The sequence below is a fragment of the Malaclemys terrapin genome, chromosome 21 (assembly GCF_027887155.1).
Source record: "Malaclemys terrapin pileata isolate rMalTer1 chromosome 21, rMalTer1.hap1, whole genome shotgun sequence".
Taxonomy (NCBI): Eukaryota; Metazoa; Chordata; order Testudines; family Emydidae; genus Malaclemys; species Malaclemys terrapin.
Window position 1 is genome coordinate 15,951,844 of NC_071525.1, and position 14,707 is coordinate 15,966,550.

A 14,707-nucleotide genomic window follows, 5' to 3' on the forward strand; every position below is an offset into this window, starting at 1 on the left:
CTGCCAAATGCGGAGAGATGGGTGGCAGCTAGTGCCCCCCAGACCCCCAGCATGCAGACACCCACCCCGCCAGCAGCCAGCTCTCAGCACAGCCACCCTGGAAGGGGTTTCAGTCTCCCCCACCCCCCTCGCCCCAAGACCCCCTTTGAAATACATTTACCAGCCCAGCTGCTGCTCCTGGCTGCCTTGCGTTGGGTGAGAGGTTGAAGCGAGGCTGGGAGCTGCACTAGAGCCGCAGGAAGCAGCCTGCTGCCCCCCAGAAGCAGCAGGCAGGAGAAGGAGGTGGGGCTGCACCTGTGGGGTCGCTCAGCCCCTGCTCCAGGAGCAGAGTTCCCATCACTGATTGGCTGGGGGCCAAAAAACACCTAAACAGCCCTGCCCACTACGCCAGTGACCAGCCATGTGATCAGCGACTCAGAGCCAGAAAAACTTCCTTGATTGGTGGCTCTGCAATGATTCCTCCGCCCCCCCACCGCCAAACAGCTGATGGCTCGTGGGCCCCCCCCCGGCCCCATTGCCCCCTTCCCCAAGGCCTGGCCCTGCCTCCCCTCCTCCCAGGAGCGGCTAGCTAGCCGGATCTCAGCCCTTCCCCCTCCCTCCTGCTGCTGGGAGACAGGCTACAGCTAATCGGCAACAGGGAGGGCGGGGCACACACCCAGCGCTGGGGGCGGAGCTTCGCTGCTGCTGCAGGGCCTGCCTTGCCACACAGCAGGAGCCCAGCGCCGGCAGCACTAAAGAGCGGGCAAGAGCGGCTTCTCTGGGCCCCTTCGGCCCGTGGGCCCGGCGCCATGGCAAATCCGCTCCTGTTTCCGCGGCTCATGCATTCCTTCTCTCGGATTCCACTCCGGTCAACCTTTTGGGTCGGGATCTGTTCTGTAAACTTGGCTGGACCATCTATTCTTCCCCAGATGGGGTCTACTTACAAATTCCCCAGTCCTCTCTGAGCAATTCTCTGGCCTCCCTGCTGTCTCCTTACCTCCGCCAGTACCCCTATCAAACATGGCCCCTCCATCGCTGCTCTCCTGTATGCAGTTTTACTTCCGTCTGCCCTAGCTATTGTTAAGTGCCCTGGCCACTCCATGGCGGATACTGATGTTGCTAAGGGTAACGCATTTGCTGACGCCTCTGCTAAACATGCTGCTGCCATAGAACCATCTCCAGATGCATTTCTAGGTTCCCTTTCTGTTTCTATACCACCGCCGTCCCTCACTAACCTCACCCTGCTCCAAGACCCTGACCCAGAAGCCAAAAAGGACTCCTGGGTTGCCCAGCGTTGCTCTCTACATCCTGATTCCCTTTGGCGTTCGCCTGCTGGCGCCTTTGTGGCCCCCTTTTCACTCTACCCGTCGCTGGCCACCCTGCTACACGGTGTTTCACATGTCGGAAAGGAGGGGATGGTCTCTGCTGTAACTAAGGCAGGATGGTGGGCCCCCCATTTCAGCTCTTTTGCAACCCGCCACTGTGCCGCCTGTACCACTTGCCAAAGCCACAATATTGGTAAACCTGTAAAAGTGGCTCAGGGGTTCTGGGGCCTGCCCCAAACACCATTCTTGCATTGGCAACTTGATTTTGTACAAATGCCGAAGTGACAACAATATGAATTTATTTTGGTTATGGTATGTTTATTTTCTGGTTCTCGAAAGGCTGACGCACTGTCTGTACCAAATGTTTATTAAATCATATTCTGCCTGCCAAGGGAATTCCTGCCACTCTGTCCGGTGGAAGGGTCCTCATCAGGTACTGCTTACTACCCAGACGGCTGTTAAACTATCTGGCATCGCAGCGTGGATACATGCTTCACAGTGTAAGAAGGCACCATCCCCAGCAAACCAATCATCACCTCAGGACCACGCAGAGTCAATTTTGACTCCAGAAGACGACATAGAGGAACAGCCTGCAGTACCTTACAATCTACGCTCTTGTAAGGGTTGCCAGAAGCAGACGACGACCTAAAGCAAGGCCCAAGAAGAAGCAATAGTGAGCCTAGCGCCTGCTCCCTAGTGGATGTAAAACTGTGACTGCAGTTCCCTCAGTTGAGGTTGTCAGAACCAGCAGGGCCTTGCCTCCGACATGCGCCTCTGGTGGCGCCTGTTCCTCGGCTGCTGGTGTCTTAAGGTCTGGGGAGCCCACAATGACAATTCTTTTATCCAGCAGCAAGTGTGGATAGCTCAGACCCTTAATATTTCTAATTGCTGGGTCTGCAGCCACATCCCAGCCCACTCTCAAGCTGGTGTTCCTGTCCTGGCAATCCCACTCAATTCCCCAGACCTCACGGGAGGACCTCGTCCGTTTAACAAAACATGGAACAGCAATGACACTTGGGAAGCAGTGGGAATAAATGTATCTAAATGGATAAGTGTGGTAGAGGGAAAAGGTCATTGGTGTTGGGTATGTAATGAGACAGGGTTGGATCTGGGAAAAAGCCATTGCCTTCGGCATATTGTGGCCAATCGTGCATGGGATTATTCGAACAAAACTAAAGAGTGGTGGGCCAGGTATGGGGTTATGAATTTTTTCTCGACCTGGGATCAGACAGAAAAGTCAATCTCATGTTCCCCCTACAGTAACCTTAGTGAAAACAATACAATCTTTCAATGCCATGCAAATAATACCACTCCTCGTAAGGAGAATTACCCTGTGCCCCTTTGGAGGATATTACTCCTTTGCAGGCACCTATGTGACAAATGGGTGCAACCGACCCTTCCCGGCCTTAATAGGCCATCATTGGGTTTGTGGGACCAAAGCTTATACTGCGTTACCAGCTAACTGGTCAGGTATCTGTTATCCCGCCCGACTCTTCCCAGAATTCCGAGTGCTAGGGTCCTTCCCACGAGAACGCCTCCGTAATTTCAGGCGAAGAAGAAGGGACTTACCAGACGCCCAATGGTATGTAAATAACATAAACCCCTTAACCTGGGAAGAGGCCACTGGCGGTTCCCTTATCCCACTTGGGGGAGTAATACACCATGCAAAAGGGCTCCTGAGGTTACAAGCAGTAGTTGAAATAATGGCAAATGAAACCGGAGAGAGTTTAAGAGCCCTGGCCAAAGAAACAGCGGCGATCCGACAGATGGCCCTCCAAAACCGTCAAGCCTTGGACATAGTGCTGGTGGCCAAAGGAAGGACCTGTGCTCTCATTGGAAAAGAATGTTGTGTGTTTATACCGACGACACCAATGAGGTACTAGATCGCGTTAGCCACTTAGAACAAATCGTATATCTTCCCCATGAAGAGCCGAGTTCTTTCTGGAAGTGGCTAAGTAACCTGTTCAATTTCTCTGGCATAGGAAACTGATTGTTTCAGGGAGCCCTGACTATCCTGTTTGGAATCCTAATGATTTTTGTATGTTTGCAGTTAATCTCCTGTTGTATACAGAATTCTGTAAGGTATGCCACCCAGGTGACTGCCCCAAAACAGAGTGCTAATATGATGATTTTGAATATCGCTGATGAAGAAATGGATAAAGAACGGTTAATATGTGGAACCCAGTAATTGTTGGTCATAGCGTAGCTTGACCAAAAGGAGGGATTGTGAAAGTAGAATGAATTATATTGTAAAAATAGAATGGATTGAAGAAATGCTGTATGTACCTTTAAGCTGAAATAAGGAATGTTGAAATACAGGTGTCAGAAAAAGGAACATTAAGGCATAAACAATGAGTCTGCTTAAGCTAATGGTGGACCATTAGCCGGAGATCTGTTAGTAAGGAAATTGAATATGTATGTCTAGCCTCAGGTAAACTTGTCAGTTCTGCTTTCTTTGTCCTCTTGTTAAATTCTCGCCCTTTTTATCTGTACTGAGAGCCACAAAACTCCCCTTTGACTGCTGCTTACCCCTGTACGTTCCTAAACTAATTCAGTGGCGATCATGTGCAGAGGGAGTGCCCTAGGTGCCTACATTTCTGCCTGTGTGCATGTGCTGTGCTGCCTCACCGCAGGCGCTCAGACGCCGTCTCCTGTCTGTGCTCCAGACTGATCCACAAACCAGGGAAGACAGGCATTTGTCCACCTAAATTGCATGCTGGGCCTGATCAGGTAGGCATGCCCAGAGGCTGCTGACTGGATTGGGCCCATTAGGTGAGTTAACACAACAGTTGCAGGTGGTGGAGGGAACCTTCCTTTATAATCTTTAGCTTAGTGGTTATGGGATGTGGGAGACCCCCAGTTCAAGTCCCTCCTCTGCCTGATGAGGAGAAGGAATTTTAACAGGGATCTACATCGCTCAGGTGAGTGCTCTAATCACTAAGCTATTGTGTCATTTAACTTTGTCTAGCCCAATTAATATATAATGATTTAATTTAAGTTGAAAAACTTCAATAGAAGAGACTGAGGGAGCCCCAGATCAGGATATTCCATACCACAGTGATTAGGGTTCTCACCTCCGATGTGGCAGATCCCTGTTCAAATCCCTGCTTCCTCTCAGGTGGGGTGGAGGGGGGGACTTGAATGTCGGGGGGTTGTCTTCCACACCTTGGGTGAGTACTCTAACCACTAGGCTAAAGGTTATAAGAGAGCTGCTTTCTGTCCCTCTTTCTCCTCCCCCCCCCCCCACCAGCTGTTTTGTGTAAACTCATCTAAAAGTCCTGATCCAGTTGGTGGCATCTGAGCACACCTGTCAAATCAGGCCCATTCACCGCTTAGGTGGCCTAATGCCTTTCTTACCTCAGTTCATGGATCTCTAGCAGGGATAGGTGCTGAACTCTGAGAGAAGCGTGGGACTTAGGATACGCCCCTGTTGTCTGCCTCTCCCGCTGGCTGGCTTAAGTGGCTCCTAGCATGCTGGCTTTGTGGATTGCATTCAAAGGAGCCTATCGCTTTGCCTAGTGGCCTAAAAGTTAGGTGTTGTGACACTGATCATCCTATGCCTAAGTCCCTTTTGTATATATTAGCCTATGTACCTAAATACCTCTGAGGATCTGGGCCAAACACATTTCGATGTTGATGAGAGATAGCTGGCTGACTTGATATTTTATGGATCTAGTGCTGCATCCCTTACTCAGATCTGAATTGTACTTACGCTTGTGGGCCTGTGCGATGGGGTTTCCACCCCACACAAGGCCTGGAGATTAAGATTAGACCAATTAGGCCTTAACATTTCCTGGCTTTCCTCCATGTGCAGCCTATAGGTAAATTGGCATAACTTACCCCTTCAGGCCTTGTTTGGCGATGAACACCGCATCACAGCCTGCTTGCATGAATCTGCACCACTCAGGAGTAAAAGATGCAAAACCCAGAACTTTTATTTGAAAGGCTATTTATCAAAATCTTACATCTCACTATGAGGGGCTTACTTATGCCAGTGCTTTGTCTCTCATTCCGCACAGACTCAGCAATATTTCCCACTCTGATGTGCAGTGGATCTCCATAGCATGACGGGGGAGGGATAGCTCAGTAGTTCGAGCATTGGTCCTGCTTTGAGGAGGGGGTTGGCCTAGATGACCTCCTGAGGTCCCGCCCAACCCTGATATTCTATGATTCTGCATGCAAAACATCAACTGCCATCCAAGGGAGTTCCACTTGTGGAATGAATGCAGGTCCATAGCAATTGGGATCAATAGTGATTCAGACTGTTGGGGAGTTGGTTTGTAAAGCATGTTGGGAACCTCTGGTATGAAAAGCAACAAAGAGTCCTGTGGCACCTTTTAGACTAGAGGGCTTCCAGATCAGCGCAGAACTGTATCATGTTTGTGCGGGTGGTGGGGCAAAAAGAGAGTCCCTGAGATAGGACAGTCGCTTCTGCCGAGTTAAGTGTGGAGCTGGATAAATTGACGATATTGCTGGGTGATTTTGGGGTACCACTATTCTATCATGGCCCCATGTGGCAGGTAGGATTTTAGACAGCTTACAGTCCTTTTTCCTTTGTAGAAAGGTGAAGTGTGTAATGTAGATCTCCTGTCTTCTGTTAGTAAAGTCCGTTTGTGTGGAGGGTTGGTTATGTATGAAAGTCTCCAGGTTGGAGAGCTCTTTCTTCATGTTTTCCTGTTTGCTGTTTGTACTCCTCCAGGTTTTTGTATATTGCCATTGCTAATATCTGTCTTCTGTCCATTTATCCTTTTATGTAGCGACTGTCCAGTTTGGCCGATGTACATAGCAGAGGGGCATTGCTGGCACGTGATGGCGTATATAACATCGGTGGATGTGCAGGTGAATGAACTGGTGATGTTGTAGCTGATCTGGTTAGGTCCTGTGATGGTGTCGCTGGTGTAAATATGTGGGCAGAGTTGGCATCGAGCTTTGTTGCTGGTGAGAATATGCTTAATGTTGGTGGGTTGTCTGTGGGCGAGGACTGGGCTGCCTCCCAAGGTCTGTGAAAGCGAGGGATCATTGTCCAGGATGGGTTGTAGATCACTGATGATGCGTTGGAGAGGTTTAAGCTGAGGACTGTAGGTGATGGCCAGTGGAGTTCTGTTGGTTTCTTTCTTGGGCTTGTCTTGCAGCAGGACGCTTCTGGGTACACGTCTGGCTCTGTTGATTTGTTTCCTTATTTCCTCGTGCGGTGTAAGAGAAGGTCCGGACTCACCCCTGCGGCGCCTCCTGCTGGTCGTCCAGGGAATTAGCTCACCAGCCTCTGGAGCGCCCTCTGCAGGCCGGTGATCCGCCTTGTCCTCTGCACTGGCCCCTGTGTCCCGCCCAGGACCCCGGTGCCCCTTGCTCTGGGTGCTGCCCCCTGGCAATACCCACACGCTAGGTCTCCCCTCCCAGGGGAACCCCCACCCACTAACCCCACCTCACCTCAGGATAAGGCCACTGCCAGTCACCAGTTAGCCCCCACTCTCTGGGGCAGACTGCAGTATAGGTCACTCATCATCAGCAAGGTTGGTTTCGGACCTGCTGCCTTGGCCTAGACCTGGGCTGCCCTCTGCAACCCCCAGTACCCCTTGGCCTATTACCAGGCCGCAGCCTGGGGCTATCCAGGCTGGAGCTCCCCAGCTCCTCAGCCTTTCCCCAGCCCTGCTCCACTCAGGTACTCTGTCTAGCTCCCTGCAGCCAGGCCCTTCTCCCTCTGCACTCAGAGAGAGACTCTGGCCTGAGCTCCTGGCTCCCAGCCTTTATAGGGCCTGCTGAGGCTGTTTGGGGCGTGGCCCCAGCTACAGCCACTTCCCCTAATCAGCTCAGCCTTCATGCTCCTTGGGCTCTCTCAGGCCCTTCCAGGCAGGAGCAGGTGTCCACCCTGCTACATGCGGGTATCGTAGTTTTGAGAATGCTTGGTGAAGATCTTGTAGGTGTTGGTCTCGGTCTGAGGGATTGGAGCAAATGCGGTTGTACCTCAGTGCTTGGCTGTAGACGATGGATCGTGTGGTGTGTCCGGGATGGAAGCTGGAGGCAGGAAGGTAGGCATAGCGGTCGGTGGGTTCTCGGTATAGGGTGGTGTTAATGTGACCGTCACTTATTTGTACTGTGGCCTCTAGGAAGTGGACCTCCCGTGTAGATTGGTCCAGGCTGAGGTTGATGGTGGGGTGGAAGCTGTTGGAATCGTGGTCGAATTCTTCCAGAGTCTCCTTCCCATGAGTCCAGATGATGAAGATGTCATCAATGTAGCGTAGGTAGAGAAGGGGCGTGAGTGGACGAGAGCTGAGGAAGCGTTGTTCCAGGTCAGCCATAAAGATGTTATCATATTGGGGTCATGCGGGTGCCCATAGTGGTGCCACTGGTCTGGAGGTATCTATTGTCACCAAATTTGAAATAATTGAAACAATATACAAAACCTGTGGCAGAACACTTCAACCTCCCTGGCCACACAATAGCAGATTTAAAGGTAGCCATCCTACAGCAAAGAAAAACTTCAGAACCACACTTCAAAGAGAAACTGCTGAGCTTCAGTTCATTTGCAAATTTGACACCCTCAGCTCAGGATTGAACAAAGACTGTGAATGGCTAGCCAACTACAAGAGCAGTTTCTCCTCCCTTGGTGTTCACACCTCAACTGCTAGAAGAGGGCCTCACCCTCCCTGATTGAACTAACCTCGTTATCTCTAGACTGATTCCTGCCTACATATTTATACCTGCCTTTGGAAATTTCACTATCAAAGAAACTGAGGAACCACCTGATCAGCATCCTATACAGCAAACAGGAAAAGATCAAAAAAGAGCTCTCCAACCTGGAGACTTTCATAAATAACCAACCCTCCACACAAACAGACTTTACTAACAGAAGACAGGAGATCTACATTACACACTTCACCTTTCTACAAAGGAAAAAGGACCGCAAGCTGTCTAAAATCCTACCTGCCACATGGGGCCACGATAGAATAGTGGTACCCCTATCTCACCCAGCAATATTGTCAATTTAGCCAGCGACACACTCAACCCGGCAGAAGTCTGTCCTATTCTGGGGACTCTCTTTTTGCCCCACCACCCGCACGAACATGATACAGATCTGTGGTGATCTGGAAGCCTACTTTCGCCATCTCCGACTCAAAGAATACTTTCAAGATAACACTGAACTGTGCACTGATACACAGATACCCTCCCACCAACAACACAAGAAGGAACTCCACATGGACCTATACATAGAATAGACCTATACATAGAAACAACCCTGACATTATAATCAAAGAGGCTGATAAAGGAGATGCATCATGAAAAGGTCTGACTACCAAAAGGAGGCTGCCAGACAACTCTCCAATACCAAACTCTACAGGCCACTTTCCTCAAATCCCACTGAGGAATATACTAAGAAACTGCACCATCTACTCAGGACACTCCCTAAACTAACACAGGAACAAATCAACACACCATTAGAGCCCCGACCGGGTTTATTCTATCTACTACCAAAATCCACAAGCCTGGAAATCCTGGATGCCCCATCGTCTCTGGAATTGGCACGCTCACTGAACAACTATCCGGACATGTGGACTCTCTACTCAGACCCTGCACCACCAGCACTCCCAGCTATCTCCGTGAAACCACTGATTTCCTGAGAAAACTACAGTGCATTGGTGATCTTCCAGAAAACACCATCCTAGCCACCATGGATGTGGAGGCTCTCTACACAAACATCCCACACACAGATGGAATACAAGCTGTCAGGAACGGTATCCCTGATGATGACACAGCACAACTGATTGCTGAACTCTGTGACTTTATCCTCATGCACAATTCTTTCAAATTTGGTGACACTGTATACCTCCAGACCAGTGGCACCGCTATGGGCACCCGCATGGCCCCACGATATGCCAACATTTTTATGGCTGACCTGGAACAATGCTTCCTCAGCTCTCGTCCACTCACGCCCCTTCTCTACCTAAGCTACATTGATGACATCTTCATCATCTGGACCCATGGGAAGGAGACTCTGGAAGAATTCCATCACGATTTCAACAGCTTCCACCCTACCATCAACCTCAGCCTGGACCAATCTACACGGGAGGTCCACTTCCTAGATACCACAGAACAAATAAGTGACGGTCACATTAACACCACCCTGTACCGAAAACCCACCGACCGCTATGCCTACCTTCATGCCTCCAGCTTCCATCCCGGACATACCACACGATCCACTATCTACAGCCAAGCACTGAGTGTGACGATGTGGTTCTGGCAGAACCCAACTGAGAGTGCCAACTCAGGACAAATTGCTCAAACAGGGCAGTTACAGCCCAAGACTAGGGTTTTTTCCACCTCTAAGGCAAACCAAACCAGCCAGACTAAGAGGACTTCGATCTCACCCAACTGGCTAACCGCAAGTCTCACAAGCAATCTCCTAGACACTCCAGTTTCTCAGTATTACCACCAGTGCCACTCGTTATGGGGACAAATGGTTATGAAAACCAATACCCAAGTAAAAGAAAAAAGGTTCTCCTGGTCCCAAAGGACCAAGCCCCAGACCCAGGTCAATATACAGATCAGATCTTACCCACAATCACGCTGTTGCCAATCCTTTAGAATCTAAAATCTAAAGGTTTATTCATAAAAGGAAAAAGATAGAGATGAGAGCTAGAATTGGTTAAATGGAATCAATTACATACAGTAATTGCAAAGTTCTTGGTTCAGGCTTGCAGCAGCGATAGAATAAACTGCAGGTTCAAATCAAGTCTCTGGAATACATCCCACGCTGGGATGGGTCCTCAGTCCTTTGTTCAAAGCTTCAGCTTGTAGCAAAATTCCTCCAGAGGTATGAAGCAGGATTGAAGACCCAATGGAGATGAGGCATCAGCCTTATATAGTCCTTTCCAGGTGTAAGAACACCTCTTTGTTCTTCCTGTGGAAAATTACAGCAAAATGGAGCCTGGAGTCACATGGGCCAGTCCCTGCATACTTTGCTGAGTCTGAAGGCCTTCTCTCAATGGGTCCATTGTATAGCTGATGGTCCTTAATGGGCCATCAAGCAGGCTATGCAGAGCTAATCCCAGCTTCTCTGGGATGTCACCCAGAAGCATAGCATAAGTTTGCCATACAGACAGTATAGAGCCAATATTCATAACTTCAACTACAAAACTGATACACACATATAGACAGCATAATCATAACCAGTAAACCATAACCTTGTCTTAGACACCCCATTTGACCCACTTTATACAAGATTTGGTGCCACTACAGGACCTTGGTTGCAACAATGATCTATATGGTCCCAGTTTATGTCAATAACGTCACACTGAGGTACAACTGCATTTGCTCCAACACCTACAAGATCTTCACCAAGGATTCTCAAAACTACGATACCCACAGGAGAAAATAAGGAAACAAATCAACAGAGCCAGACGTGTACTCAGACGCCTCCTGCTGCAAGACAAGCCCAAGAAAGAAGCCAACAGAACTCTACTGGCCATCACCTACAGTCCTCTGCTTAAACCTCTCCAATGCATCATCAGTGATCTACAACCCATCCTGGACAATGATCCCTCGCTTTCAGAGACCTTGGAAGGCAGCCCAGTCCTCGCCCACAGACAACCCGCCAACCTTAAGCATATTATTGGCTGTGGCGTCTGAAAGTTCCTGAGGAAGATGGCATTCACCTGAAATAAGAGAAATGGAAATAGAATATTAGAGACAGCTGAACAATCCCCATTTTACCTCTCCCATTTGCTTTTATTGTCCATGTTAATATACCCTCAACTTCACCAGCCAGCTGGATCTACATGACTCTTCAAAAGGATAAAATACAGAGCTGCCTTCCCCACAGTGAATCAGAAGAAGCAAGCAAAGAACTGTGGGTAGAGAACAGTAGACTCCAGTATATCCCAAAGTGTTTAGTAGAGCGAACTCCACTGATTTGCATGTCTAGCTAATCTGTATTGTTCTGGAGAAGGTTGCAGGAGACAATGCCAAGGAACTGTGGAAAACTAGATCCTGTTCCCAATCTCATAAGCATGAATAATTAGAGTCGCTGCTAATGATTGTGTTTGAGAAGGGAGAGGAACTAGGCAAGGGCAGGAGAACTAGTGACTCCAGGCTTTTTAAGAGTAAAATTCATTTAATATTGCAGATAACTGAGTCTGTGATAAAGGAAACAAAGCCCTCACGCTCACACAACAGAGAAGGAACAAGATAGCATGATACAGGGTAAAGCTGAAATGTGGGGGAGGGATAGCTCAGTGGTTTGAGCATTGGCCTGCTAAACCCAGGGTTGTGAGTTTAATCCTTGAGGGGGGCCACTTAGGGATCAGGGGCAAAATCAGTACTTGGGCCTGCTAGTGAAGGCAGCGGGCTGGACTCAATGACTTTTCAAGGTCCCTTCCAGTTCTAGGAGATAGGTATATCTCCATATTATACTTGCTAGGGGAATTCATATGACCCACATTTTTCTGTGCCCCTGCACAGAAAAATGCAAATAAAATCTACCAGGGGACACGGCCTCTTCCCTAGCAGCGTGTCTGTTCTAGCATGCATGGAGCAACCTCAGAGAGAGGGGCGGGGTGCTGGGCATGCATGCCTGCATGATCGCAGGGGGTGGGTATGTGGTATGTGCGTGAACAATCCAGAGAGAGAGAGAGAGAGAGAGACTCTGTCCCTCTCCCTTGCTACAACAGCTGACTGGTGTGGAAGGGTAGGGCTTTTTATTCTACACAAGGCAGTCTAGAGGCACAAATGTAATAGTCCTGCCTGAGTTAATTGATTCATTCTCTGAGGCATTAGTAGCCTGACAATGTAGTTAGTAACATCGTTAAAGTTGCTGTTGTTGGTTAATTGATCTCATTCTCTGAAGCAGAAATGTAGCAGCCTGACTGTTACAGTGAATGTTGTTAATGTTGCTATTGTTAGTTAACTCTTCCCTTTCTCAGTCAATTTCCCCAGGAGCATAAAACCTGTACAAGTTTTAAGGCCCCTACATTGCCAGAGTGATGGAAAGGAGCCTTATTATAAATGACAGTAAGGGAATCCTCAGCTAGGAAGATCTATGTGCTTTCTCACTTTATTTCTGTGCCAAAGTGGCACAATGGGGTTAGAATACAGCTCAGGATTTATTTTACTTACCCATTTAAAAAAAAAGACCTTTGAGGGCAAATAAAACATTTACCAAAGAGTCAATAAAATGTCAGGACAATCAGAACCAAGAACTTCCCAAAGTACCCAGCCAGGTCCAGGACAATGATTACCAAAACTGTATGACTTTCATGTGTGAAAGTCTCAACAATTTAAAATGACAGTCTACTTTGTGTGTGTGTGTGTGTGTCTGTGTGTGTGTGTGTGTGTGTGTGTGCTGTTTTGTGTTCTGTAATGTAATTTAAATGAAAGGATATTAGTTACCAAGTGTTTGTAACTTAACTTTCATGTGCTTAGGAAATGCTGAATAGTTATTGTGATGTTTCTGTATTGTAGTTTAAGTAAATTACCAAAACAGTTGAATCTGATGTGATTATATTGCATTATTTTGACAAATAAAGGATGCAGAATTTTGATTTTGATTTTTTTTTTTTGGGTGCAGAATTCCCCCGGGGTAAAGGATATTGACTTTTGAAGGAGATGCTAAAATGAGAAGCTATGACCAAGTTCTGTCATAGACCAGGCAGTGCCCTGAGTGATCCAGAAGCTGGTGCTTCCTTAAAATGCCTGCAAGGTGTGATCATCCAACAGTTCCCCTTTCAGGAAGATGATTGCCATATTACACGCCTCCAGCCTACTCCCTACACTGAGGTATCACCCTGTGTGGTGTTTGAGGAGGGAGGAACTGAAGAGAGACTCAGTATTTGCTGGGCAGAAGATGGCCCACTCTTCAGTTGATCTGCCTAAGACTGTGAAGTTGGAGATGAGGAAGATCTCTGTCTCAAGGAAAAAGAAGCACAAACAGTTCCATCAGCACAATCCCATTTTACCACCTCTCCGTAAGATCTGTATCAATCTGCTGCATTGTAAACTCTTTTGGGCAGACATTGTATGCTGCTCTTTAAAGCTCTGATGACATGATATAAATTGGAAAGTAAAGAATCATTCTTTCTTGATGTAAATGCTAAGATGAGAAGCAATAGTTGGGGGAAGATGTCGGTCGGCCAGTGTCCTGAGGAATTTGGTGCCTCCTTAGAATGCCTGGAGCAACATAATCATCTTGTATTTACGTTTTCAGGTAGATGGCAACTCTATTCCATGCTTTACCCTGAGCTTTTACTGACCCCTCCCTGCACAAAAGAAAGATGTACCCGCACAGTAGATCTCCTGTACTCACTGACTGGAAGAGGGTCTGCTCTAAATTAAATAGTAGTAAACTCCTTTGCCAAAGCAGTAACTGAGGCTTGGTCTACACTGGGGGGGATCGATCTAAGTTACGCAACTTCAGCTACGTGACTAATGTAGCTGAAGTCAACGTACTTAGACCTACTCACCGCATGTCTTCACTGCGGTGAGTCGGCTGCTGCCGCTCCACTGTTGACTCTGCCTGTTCTTGTCGCGGTGGCAGAGTACAGGAGTCGATGGGAGAGCGCTAGGGGGTCGATTTATCGCATCTAGACTAGATGTGATAAATCAACCCCTGCTGGATCGATCACTGCCCACTGATCCGACAGGTAGTGTAAACATACCCTGAGTCTTTGAATCACTCTGCAAATATGTTAAGACTTTCCCCTTCCACTGAAGTGCAGTGATAGGGGAGAATAGGACAATCACTAACTAGATAGAAGCAGGATGAAGTCAGGATTACGGGAAAGGTGTATTTGCATTGCAAGAGAATGTTAACGTGAGGAGGAATGGTTGGAGCTGGTTGTTGGTCAGAAAATGCCCAGGGTGAGAGAGAATGTAGTTCTTCCTTACAATGACTGCAGAGAATATATTTTTATGTGTTTATCTTTTTAGAAATGTGGTAACCATATTGTCTACACCCAAAGCCCTGCACAAACTTGGACATGCACCCTCCCCAATATACATACAGATAGAGAAGTGAAGAAATCCCAATACTCACTCAGGGTTAGAGAGTCCAGTCTGTTTGAGGAAATTTTCATAAATCGCCCAGAACTGAGCCTCGGGGCGTACAGGGTCAGGCAAGGGAGAGTCACTGATCAAGTGACGCCATGCTGGAGTATTCATCCTAAAATAACATGAATGGAAAGGAAATAGGAGTATCAGGAAAGGAATTCTCTCCTGTATCTCCTGCCTCCTCATATACCATAATTTACATTAATAACACTGAATGATCCCATGGCCTGGTAAAATCAATGTTAATGTGACTTTCTTCCATCCTCTAATAAAATCTCTATTGTTTCATCAACAGAAATTTCAAATCAATTTGGGGAACTGGGCTCCCGCAGACTCCTAAATTCTCATATCAGCTAAATGGGCAA

General features: G+C 47.9%; 1 long non-coding RNA gene across 1 annotated transcript in view; it reads left to right on the top strand.

The window, feature by feature from the left end:
- Positions 1-14,628, top strand: part of LOC128826934 (uncharacterized) — a 34,438-nt gene extending 19,810 nt beyond the window's left edge. The window contains exons 2-3 of the long non-coding RNA XR_008442902.1: positions 6,062-6,143; positions 12,865-14,628. This is a non-coding gene — a long non-coding RNA (uncharacterized LOC128826934). The remainder of the gene's footprint in view (positions 1-6,061; positions 6,144-12,864) is intronic.
- The last annotated feature ends 79 nt before the right edge of the window (positions 14,629-14,707 follow it).